Source organism: Agelaius phoeniceus, chromosome 4 (assembly GCF_051311805.1).
Source record: "Agelaius phoeniceus isolate bAgePho1 chromosome 4, bAgePho1.hap1, whole genome shotgun sequence".
NCBI lineage: Eukaryota > Metazoa > Chordata > Aves > Passeriformes > Icteridae > Agelaius > Agelaius phoeniceus.
The window spans coordinates 46,990,059-47,002,067 of NC_135268.1; the positions used below are offsets into that span (position 1 = coordinate 46,990,059).

The 12,009-nt window shown below is 39.0% G+C and overlaps 1 protein-coding gene across 13 annotated transcripts in view; it reads left to right on the forward strand.

Moving 5' to 3' along the window:
- The window catches only part of CLOCK (clock circadian regulator), a 64,385-nt gene that overhangs the window by 14,291 nt on the left and 38,085 nt on the right, over positions 1 to 12,009 (forward strand). The window contains exon 1 of one of the 13 annotated variants that reach the window (XM_077177524.1): positions 8,041 to 8,112. The exons of the other annotated variants lie outside the window; for them this stretch is intronic. The gene's annotated coding sequence lies outside the window, so the exon portion shown is untranslated. Of the gene's footprint in view, positions 1 to 8,040; positions 8,113 to 12,009 lie in introns of those variants that run through there. 13 annotated transcript variants of the gene reach the window in all.

The following is a 12,009-nucleotide window of genomic DNA, read 5'->3' on the forward strand; positions in this document are numbered from 1 at the left end:
TTGGTGTTTTTTCCGTGCTTGTATTTTTAAGTTGTTAAACAGAGGAGTCTTCTGATTTCTTTAATTTTATAATTTTTGTATAGAATTTGAAAATATGTATGCTTCCCACCCCAGGTGTTTTGCTTGAGCTGCTCATCTGCATTGATAAAACCCCAAGGCCAGTGTTTTATGGCAGTCATTAAGTAAGAGCAACACAAAAAATGAAAAAGAGATGGTCTTTGCAGGTTTTTGCAGTTATTACCCTTTTTTGTGCCTTAGCTGTCATGAATCATGACAGACTTTTTTTTTTTTTGGCCTGGAATGAATTCCTCAGTTGTTAAGGTGTTGAAAATCTGAGTAATATTTAGGTGCTGGTGTTAAATCATTTTATCTTGAAATAGCAGTTGAAAGAGTAGTCTCCATCTGCCCTGTTTAATTTTAAGTTCAGAGTGTCCCAAGAATTTTGCATGCTTAACTGTAGTATAATATCTCACACATCTAAGCCAGTAATTAGGACTAAATTCAGCTATGTTTCTTGTTTATTAGATATTTGCAGAATCTCGACCTTGGCTTTCAGCATTTTCTCCAGAAAATTTCCAATATTCAATGAAGATTTCTGTTGATAGGGATGTTTCAACCTACTGTCTTTAAAAAGATAATCATTAATATCAACCCAAAACTATTAAGCTTGTAACAGCATAAGTAGCAGCAGCATTTTGAAACTGTTTGAAAAAAATCACTGGCTTTAATAAAAACAATGAAGTTATTTTCAGTATTATTTGATTTGTTCAGAATTGAGATATAAGCCTCAATTTAAACTGAAGAAAAATGTTGAGAGTCAAAATGTGAGTTATAAGCCAGTAAGTTCTGAAGACTCCTCATGAAGTAATCTTGCCTTAAGAATATTTCACTGTTATGTTGAAGTGCTCTGTTTGTGTATTTTTCATGTATTTGGTATAAGTAAACTGTTTCAAGCTTGAATGAGTGCTTAAATACAGTACAGCTGTTTTTATTTCCATGTTAGCATATAGCCTGAACATAAAATTCATCTTAGTTTCAGGATTTCCTTGAATATTGATAACTTGTTGTCCCATTCCTTAGTACCAGTGTTTCATGGGCAACTAGCAAGATCCTAGGTCTTTGAAACCATTCTCACAATGTGAGCAGAGGGAATTAAATAAAACCTGATTGTAATTTTGTTTTTTTTATAACTGATATATTCATTGTAAATTGAAATAGCTATAATACTTTTATAAATATTTCTTAGTGTTGCTTTTAGGGATTTAAGTGCTAGATGACCAAAGTCAGGTTTTGTTAATTGAGCAAAGAGCCCTGTGAGGGATAGAAGCACCCACTGGGAAGGGGCCTCTGTCCCAGCAGGGAGGGTCTCTGATGGTGGCAGTGACTGCCAGTGTGACTCCTGGACCGTCAGACAGGGAGCTCCCCTAAACCTTGGGATCTCAAGAGTGCAGAGAAGACTTTGAGGGGCAGGAAATGAGCATTCAGAAACAAGTATCTTGGTACACAGAAATAATGTTCTGTGAAAGAAAAACTTGGGAATTGTAGAAGATAAAAATTAAAAAACGGAGGAAGGGAGTTTAAAGGCACGCAAATGTAGCCCTAAGTAGTTGATATGACTTTTTGGTGGGTATTTTAGATGGTAAAAAGGACTAATAGTTCTCACAGAAATCACTTTGAGGACACATTTGAAACTTTGTAGAGTTTATATGGGGTGTCAGAATAGAATCTGAATTTCCAAAAAAGGAGCTGAGTTTTTGACCTTTCCCCACGCTTAATCTAATCCTGAAAATTCTTATCTTAAATATTGTAACTGCAAAGTTTTTAAGAGCTTGGTGTAGAATTTCCTGATAGGTTTTGTCTTTGAGTCAATAGCATGATCTTAAAATATTTTTGAAGGAATGGGAGACACATGACAGAATTTTACTATGAGCATTGAATTAGTCTGCAAGGTATTAACAGGCTTCATTATGAAAATTCCCTGTGCCTGAAGAGTAATATTCTCATCATAATTAATCAATTTAATTTACAATTAAATTGACTGGAACCAATATTTTGAAGGTGATACTGGTATATGAGAAGAAGGAATTTGTTGTTTGTCCTTTGCTGTTTCTTTGGTGATCCTCAGAAGATGATTTCAGTAGGTTTTCTGGACTTAGCACAAGCTCTGAAGGTTTCAGAGGAGGGAGTGCATACTTCTACTGCTCAGGAGAAGAAAGGAAAAGTGAGAAAATTTGTTATCTACATAAATAAGATTTTAGAAACACAGACTGTTAAAAATGTTAAATGTTAGTGTTACTTTAAACTATAATTTTTCTTAGAGCTTTGTTTCCTGAACATTCAGAAATTCAGTTGTGTTCAGTGCTCTAATGTTTGAATTAAGATATTCTTCCTTTATTTCCTTTTAAGAATATATGCAGAGTGATTATAGTAAAATTAAATTAAATTTTGAGTTGATTTTATATACTTTTTTTTCTGTTGCTGCATTGCTGTTTTTGATTAGTTCATGCAGCTCTATCTCTTTTGTTACAAGAATGTAATTTTCTACCTGAACAAGTCCAATGTGACTGGATGCTGTCTGGTTTTATTTCCTTTGGTTCTTGCTTGTAGCAGGGTGGCAAAAAGATACTTAGCATCTATATCCAAAGTGGTTACTGAGTGTTTTGCCGAAAGTTGCTAGGGACAATAAAACTAAACTTGTTTTTGTCTTAGTTTTGTTTATTCTTAAGCCAAAACAAGAGTTATTTCCTCTCTGTATCAATTGCAAAACTCTTCTGGTTTGTTGCTTTTTTGGGAGTTGTGTTTCTGTTTTGGTTTGGTTGGTTGGGTTTGTTTTTTCTTTTTTTTTTGGGGGGGGGGGGGGGGGGGCGGGGTTCCTTTCCCTATTAAGGCACTTCTTGCCCTTGTGACATGAAGTACTTGTCCTTTATCTCAAGTCTTGCAACAGTAATTCCAGTTGAGCCCAGATTCTTCTGGGCTTCTTCTTTTCTTCTGACAAAAGAGTAACTCCAGTGTTTTCTTTAGTGAAATTAAAATCTGGCATTCTCTAAGTATAGTGTTGAGGATTTTTTCACAGTGTAAGCTTGTTTTTTCAATAACAGGTAGTTGTATTGAGGGAGAAAGTGAAAGATCTGGCAGGCACTATAATGCTAGAAAATTAAGTTCTTTACTCCTGTTAAAGTCCTGTTAACCATAGGAATATAATAGCAAGCATGCTAATACAGAAGTGTGTTTTGCCACATATTTTTTGGACAGAATCATAGGATTGGTTTGGACCTCAAAGATCATCCAGTTCCAACCCTCTCCTCCATGAGTAGGGAATGCCATTCACTTGATCAGGTTGCTCAGGATCACATCCAACCTGGCTTTGAACACTTCCAGGGACAGGCCATCCACAACTTCTCTGGAAAACCTGTTCCAATGCCTCAGCACCTTCTGAATAAAGAATTTTTTACTAGCATCTAATCTATATCTTTGCTCTTTTAGTTTTAAACTGTTCCTCTTTGTTCTGTATCTGCTTGTGTAAAAAGTTGCTCTCCCTCCTTTTTAAAAGCCCCCTTCCAAGTACTGGAAGGCTGCAGTGAGTTTTCTGTGGAGCCTTCAGGCTGGAGAACCTCAGCTCTCTCAGCCTGTCTTCCATAGGAGAGGTGCTCCAGTCTTCTGATCATCTTTGTGGCCTCCTCTGGGCTTGCTTTAACAGATCCATGTCTTTCTTGTGTTGAGGATCCGAGAGCTGGATACAGTCACCCCTTGTCACTGGCCTTGATTTGGACATAGAGTCATTCACCACAACTCTCTGGCTGTGTCCATCCATCCAGTTAGTTTTCCCTCCAACAGTCCACCATTTAAACCTATGTCTCTCCAATTTGGTGAAAAAGATCTTGAGTGGGACCATGTCAAAAGCCTTACAGAAGTCTTTGGATGACATTGCTTGGTCTTAACCTTATCAGCTGTTGCTCCATCATAGAAGGCCACCAGATTGGTCAGGCATGATTTGCCCTCAGTAAAGCTGTGCTGGCTGTCTCTGATCACCTGCTTGTGTTGTATGTGCCTTAAAATTGCTTCCATGATCTTCCCAGACGCAGAGGTGAGGCTCATTGTTCTGTGGTTCCCTGGATCTTCATATCTCCCTTTTTTTAAAAAATAGGACTGATGTTTCTGTTATTCCAGTCAACAGGGTTTTTGTGTGGCTGCCATGGCTTTTCAGGTATGATGGAGAGTGGTATGGCAACATCATCTCATCAGGTCCCATAGACTTGCCTATTCAGTTTCATCAGGTGGTCCCAAACCTGCTCTTCTCTTACAGTGGAAATACACTGAAATGACCATCCCCTAGTGCTTCCCATGTTTTGTTTTGCCCTTTTTCAGTTACCTCATTCATTTTCCTTTTGTTACCATTTTCTGGTCTTCAAAATGATGTGCAGGACTTCTGGGAAAAGTGGTGGGTGGAGGTAGGGAGGAGGAGGAGCTGCTTGTTTGGTAATTTTTGTCTTGGACTGCACTTCAGTGTTGTAGCTTAAAATTTTCCAACTGTCTCATTTTATGGAAATGTGAAGTCTCACTTCTTTCATTTTGAAGATGCTTCCAGTGAAATACACTGCCTACTCCATTTTTCAGGCAGGCAAACAGTCCACTCTTCACAAGAGCCTAACAGAATAATTTAGCTGTGCATGAGTCACCCATGCTGGGAAATTTAGGTACCAGAAGCACTTCCACAGCTGCACAGATCATGGATTGTGCAATCAACTTGTAAAAAGTAAAGTGGTGACTAGCACTAAATATTTTTAGACGTGTTTTTACTTACATGTATGCATTTCTGTGTGATATAGCTAATTAAATTTCAAATAAAATATTGGCTTTCTAAAACACCTGTCATATATTCTTGGGCGTTGCTGTTAGCAACTGTTGTCAATTAAAAAAAAATTATGTCCATTTGGTATACCTGCACAATTTAAAGTGTTACAAGTAGTTGATGTTGGTATAAATCATTCATCAGATTGTCTTTGCTAGCTGAAGAGAGGAAATTTAATGTGGCCGTGGAAATGAGTGGTCAGAGTAATGATCAAAGGCTAACATTACACAAACTTTTGGCTTGATCAAGGAGATTGGTAAAAGTGCTTTCAAACAAAAGTAGCTGTTAGGGTGTGAAGTGCCTGGTCTCTATAGCCATGTAGTTACCTGTGTGGTCTGTGGGTATTGCTCTTGCTGTCTTTCATGTGGTAATTCTTTATCTGTGGACAGATTCAGAGGAAGTACTTAGTCTTACTTCTCCCACATTCTAGGTAGTAAATACCCTGACCATGAGTTAGGAATAAGTCTTTGTCTCCTATTTAGAGAAAACCAACCACAGAAAAGAGGGCAAAACAAGCAAAAAAAAAAAACCAACCCAACAAAACAAAACCACCTACAAAAATCCCTTGAGTTCATTTTGTTTAGTTGTCTGGCATGTTTTTTAGTTGTCTGGAACTGGTGTGCCAGTTCCCCTCTGACCCCTCCCATCACTTTTTCATGTGGGCATAACTGAGCAGCAGGAAGATGTTTCTGGATAACTAGATAATTGTATCTAAAAGGAGTAAGTTGATGATATAAAATAATTTGATGTCTCTTAAAACTGATTTAAGACTCATAAACTATATCCTTTATGGACTGTAAAGGGTGAGGATGAAGCAGGGCAGCAAGTAAGATTACAGCCATGGACTTCAGGAGAGCTAACTTCTGCCTCTTCAGGGATCTTCTTGAAAGAATCCCATGGGAACAGGAGTCCAAGAGAGCTGGTTGGCATTCAAGCATGACTCCTTTAAGGCTCAAGAACAATAAGCAAGAAGTTGGACAAAGGGGGCAGGAGACCTGCATGAATGAATAAAAAACTGTTGTCATTTTTCAAGTTTAATCAGGAAATACGCAGGAAATGGAAGCAGGGGCAGACTGCTTGGAATCAATATAAAGTACTTGTCAAAGTAGAAACATGGCAGGAAGGGCCAAGACCCTCCTGGAATTAAATCTGATTGAGAATGTCAAGGACAACAAGAAGGGCTTCTTTGAATACATAAATAACAAAAGAAAAACCTAAGATAATGAGGGCGTCTTACTAAATGGAAAGGGACCCTGGTGACAGAGGATGAAGAAAAGGTGCAGACAGTGAACAACTTCTTTGCATTGATCTTTGCTGGCAAGACCAGCTCTCCAGAATATCTGATTCACGAGACCTGGGTAAAGGAATGTTGGAGGGAAGACTTTCCTTCAAGGAGGTCAAGGAGGATTGGGTTAGAGAACACCCAGGTAAATTGAACATTCACAAGTCTATAGGCCCGGATGGATTGCATCAGCAAGTGCTAAGAGAGCTGATGGACTCTATAATGAGGCTGCTCATGAGAGGTCAGGGCAATCAGAAGTACCTGAGGACTGGAAGAAAGCAGATGTCACCCTGCTCTTCAGAAATGGCAAAAAGGAGAACCCAGAGAACTACTGAAGAGGAAGAAGAAGAAGAACTTCTTTACTGTGGAGGTGAACAAGCACAGGAACAGATTTCCAGGGAGTCTTTGGAGTCTCCCTCACTGGAAGTACTCCGGAACTGTCTCGCACAACCCTGTTCACTGTGCTCTAGGATGACCATGCTTGAGCAGGGAGGTTGGATGGGGTGACCCACTGTGGTCCCTCCCAGCCTAAACCATTCTGTGATTCTGTCATAAAGGCATTAGGTGCAGAAATAATTTGCATCTCTTCTTACAGACCCTCTTGGTCAACTGTTGACTTTCTTGATTTCTGAAAGTTTCAGAATGGCATAATGAGAACACAGCAGGAAATTTTGACTGAAGTTTTCTCTTTCTTTATGTAAAAAGTAGAACTGGTCATTTGAATGTAAAAGCTAATAAATCTTAATTGGGTGGTTTTTTCTGGTCTAGGATTGAATTTTGGAAAGATTCAATTGTGTGAATTTCATTATCTCTTTTTAGCTTCCTTTCCCAACTTTTAAGACATACCTGCATGCTAAAAGTCTGGCGGTTGAAGTGCTCATGTAATATGTAGGTTCATGTATTTCAGGAAGAGTAATTGAGGTGGATAGCTGAGTGTTGTTGCAGTAATAGCAACAATGATAAAGTCTCATTTTCTAAACTTAAGCCTGCATTTATATCAACACCAAACAGAAATTTTGCATGGAATGGAAGAAGAATTTTCTTGGTGTTATCTTGCTTTGAATGTGTAATAATTATGTCTGTTGAAATAGATAATTAATTTTCTCCAGGACAGTTTTCAAAAAGTAGTTGACTTTCTGTATCTAGTCATTCTTCCCTTTTATTATTGGGGTAGAGGAAAACCAATGTTTGACTCTGATCTGTCTCATTTCTTGGTGAATTGCCATGTTTATTTTCCGGTATAGGAATTAAATGTTTAATAAATTTTTCTTCTTTGGTTTCATTTGTTAGGATTCTTCATAGTATTTTTGCTTTGATGAAAATGTGACAAACCACTTTAGAAAAATTGATTGTTAAACTAACATTTGTGTATGATACCAAACATCTAAAATTTATAATGCTCAGTTTCATAAATATGCACATTTTTAATTGGATTAATTATATCAAAGTGTTTTTAACTCCAGGATAGATATATTGGTAGTGTTATTTTAAAGTTTTTTCTTTAAATTTCTGTTAATATTGAGAAATCATCAAGTAAAGATTTTTTTATTGTCTGATAACTTTATTCTGTAGAAAAAATTATTTGTAGGTAGTAAATAATTTTATGGATAGTTATAATATTCAATGTGAATTTAAACTTCAGAATGTGTGTGTGTAATTTTTTCATCTTTTGAACTTTGGAAAAAACTTGTCAATTGTCTACCTTCTCAATTCCATCTAAGAGACTGGAAGAAGGAAGTTTGGTTTTATTTGTTCATTGTGAAATGTACCAAGTTTACATGTGTCCTGTTAGAGAATAGCAGACTGCAGATCTTAGACCATCTATTGCACTTTTTTCTTCAGCACAGTGAGCTTTAATTAAGGGTCTGTTCTTCAGTGGGTTAGCTGACTACAGGTTGTATCTTCTCAGCATTCCATCAAAGGAAATGGAGATTTCCGCAGGGATGTGGAAGTTTTCAGTTTTGAATGGTAACACTAACAGGTTAGTAATTGGCTCATCTTGACCTAAACTCCTGTTGTGAAGTACTGGTTTTGTGTTAAGCACCATTTAAAGAGACAGTAGGAGTACTTTTAAGCCAGACTTGATTATGAAATATATATTGTATTTTAGATGTGCAAACACAACACATACTCAAGTCTAACCCAGGGTACCGTATTATGGAACCAGGAGTGGGAGATGTAGCTAAGATGTTCCTGCTCTTTATAGAGGGGTAATGTTTCTTGGCTGTGCCAATTTTCAAAGATAGGTGGAGCCACACTTTTAAAATGTCTTCTTTATTATTTTGTTCTTATTAAAATTGTGTGATACGTGTATTCTTTTAAACACATAGTTTCATAAATCTGCTTCAGTATGTGACCAGAGCTAAAGGGATGTGCACCTCCAGTGGAAGCCAAGGAAGGGTGGGGCCTTAAAAAAATGGGAGCAAGTGGGATCATAACATGTAGCCACTGTCTTTTTTTGGACAGACTAGTTGCACATGATTTGCAAACATTATTTCTTTCACTCACTTTTACAGCTTTGTTATTGAAGGAAGGGAATCTCTTGTAAGGAACTGTATACAAATAACTGAGAAAATATTTTAAACGAGACTACAGAAGAATAATGGCTGGTTCTGATGGCTAGGTTACTAAATGCTGCCTTTCAAATTTATCTTATAAACTTGAGTTGGTACTATTTCTTATTGTCCTTTTTGTTTTTCTGATTTGGGGAGCTTGTTTATTGACGACTCCGAAAATTTGTATTGTATCACTTTCTTTTAGTATCTTTGTTAGTGGTTTGATGGAGGCACATAAACAACACCTCAGCTGTTTGTAAGTGTGGTTAGCTGGAATCTTGGAAGGTGAAGATAATACAGCCTGGAAAGGGATGTAGGGGAAAAAGACCTGGTAGGTGCTTCAGCACCCCACAGCCAAGAACCAATTATTAGACACCTGGCAACCTGCTGAGTGCTTTCCTGGTCACCCCCAGGGAACTGGAGGGAAGCCAGGCTCAGGCCAAGAGCCCAGATTGCTAGAGAATTCCTGATGAGGTAGCAGGTCTGAGGATGTTTGGAGAAGTCAGTTTGGTGAGTCAGAGACTGGATCAGTGGGATACATGGGCAAGTGTGGGCCAAGTTTGAATGTATTATAAAATAGTTTAGGTTGAAAGGCACCGTAAAGATCATCTGGTTTCAATGTTTCCCTTTTTCCAGTCACCTGGAACTTAGCTCGATTGCCATGACTTTTCAAATAATATGGAGAATGGCTGTGCAAATACATCAACCAATTCCCTCAGGACTCCAGGATGCATCTTATCAGGTGTCATGGACTTAACGTATAATCAGGTTCCTCAGGTGATCACGAATCTGATCTTCCCTTACAGTGGAAGAGACTTTGTTCCTCTAGTTTCTGTCTTGCAGTCCATCCATTTAAGAAGCATAGGAAGAGAGGTTGCAAGCCAAGACTGAAGCAAAGAAGTTGTTGAGTACCTTAGCCTTCTCCTTATCTGTTGTTACCAGTTTACCAGCCTTGTTTAGTGGGTGTGTACACTTTCTTTGACCTTCCTTTTCTGGTTAATATAGCTATGGATGTTGTTTGTGTTATGCTTTGCATCCCTTGTCAAGTTCAGCTCCAGCTTCACCATGGCCTCCCTCATCCCATTCCTTCACAACTGGGCTGCATCCCTCTACTCTTCCCGGGATATCTGTCCTGGGACAGAGTAGAGGGATGCGTTTATGTCTTGCCCTTTAGTTTGACCAGCAGGCTCTTCTCATCCTTGCTAGAGTCTTGTCTTCTTTGCCTGATTTCTTGTGCCTGGAGATCATTAGCTCTTGTGCTCTATGGAGGTCATCCTTACAGATCAGCCAGCTTGTTGCTCTCCCTTGTCCTTGAGGGCAGTTTCCCTGGGGTTTGTACTGGCTTGCTCCAGAGGCCTAACTTTACTGCTCACCTGATTCACATCCCTCTGGACTGCAAACTCCACCAGTGTGTAATCACTGTAGCTCAGGTAAAGGTCTGAGGCTTACTAGAGCTTTCTTGCATGCATCTTCACCGCAGTCTGGGCCAGGATTAGGGAGCTGCACTGTATCTGGGAGGGAGCTATGGGGCCATCTCTGTGTTGAGTAAGGGGAAAGAGATACAGACTGCAGAGGAGGGTAGAAGAGTGGCTGCAGAACAGCTGGTCAAGCAGAGATCAGCCCAGATGATCTGGAGCAAAGGAGTGTCTCCTTTTTCTGTGACCTAGAGAGATGGAAATTGCAAATGTGGTCAGTCCCAATTCCTAGAGAAATCTCTCTCCTGGTGGTGGGACAGTCTAATACATGAAGCATGCAGGAGAGAATTGCCTTTTCCTGTAAACCTCAGAATTAATTTTTCTATGAAGATATTATTTGTGGTGACTTTTGAGCAAATTTGTTTGAGTAGCTTGTTTAGGTCCATTACCTTGTTAGGGAGTAGACCAGGGCACATCTGTGTGACAAACCATTTCTAAGAACTTAACCTCTCTTTACCTCTGTTGTCATGTTTTCTGCTATTCAAGGGGATCTGTAGCCTCTTTTAGCTGCTGTGGACTGTGTATGATGGTACACAAATAGTATGCACTCTTTCAAATGTCATTATAAATCAACTAAATCGGTGATATCACTAACTACTACCATAACAGGCCTTCTAACAGGCATGTAATCTCTCCTGTAGACTGCTTGGACTTACCCTCTTACCAAAAGTCCTTCAGTAGCAGATGTGAGGCTGCTATTCAGGTAATGGCAACCCACACCACCAGTCTTCTGTTCTACTGCACTTTCTCCACTATATATCCTTGAATACTCCTTGAGAAGGTGATGGACCTAAGGAAGCTGCTCATTCACAGCAGACTACTCATGGCCACTCAAAATTTTCCTATTAAAAGCCATCTGGGATCCATCCATGCTACAAGCAGCCCTCTCATTGTTTGTCCTCTGAAGCACTGGAAGATGAACACCTGCTGCTATAGCATGTTTTATCTCAGAAAATGACATTTCTAGGATGTTGTCATCTCTTCTGTGCAAGCACAGACCAAAAACTGATTTATTGGTGTGGTAGAGGAAAGCTTGCAATATGTGACTGTTCCCAGCTGCTGGAATAACCAGCTCTTCAGCTGCAAAGTTTGAGCAGAGTTCCTTGAAGTTCCTTTAAGCCCCATCTTTTGATTTTTTTCCAATTGCCCTTTTTCTTTTTTTTTGAGGTAAAAAAGGAGACAAAACCAGTATTTTCACAGACAGCCTTTGATCAGCAAGAAAAGATTAATCAGTCATTGCCCTAATTTGCTTTCTGTTGGTATATATACCATTGCAAGCAAAGGAGCAACTACCTTGAAAGCTGCTTACTTGTTCTATTAGGCCAAAATATATGTGATTAGATAGCAAGTGCTTATGGTTTACCTGTCTAAAGATCTCTTGCTCTACAGAATGCTGTGGTTCCTGGAGAGAAATAAAGCAGGACAAATTCTTTTTCTTCTCCCCTCTACTCCACCTCCAAAAAAGAGGAAGGTAAAGAGAAAAATGTCTGGGCTGGAGGTGATCCAATGAAGCAAAAAGCAAAATGGACAATATGAATGATAGTGATGTTCTGTTCTGGGCAGGAGATAATGGCTGGATCTCTGCTTGTCCTAATTATGATATGATGTCCTAGTAGAGTAAAACCCCAGAAATTCATTATCCAAGTGATCAGAAGCTCGTGGAAAGAAGTGTCAGAAAGGTTTATAATTATCTTCAGAATCTCTATAATGAAGAGGGCTTCTGACACTGTGCTTACACTGGGAGTCAGGTTCTGCTCAGCTGTTTGCTCAGTGTGATGTTTCTGCTCTTGGTCTTTCTTACCCTGCTGAGTGACCAGTGTTAAGAGCTCTGCAGGGCACTGGGTGCTG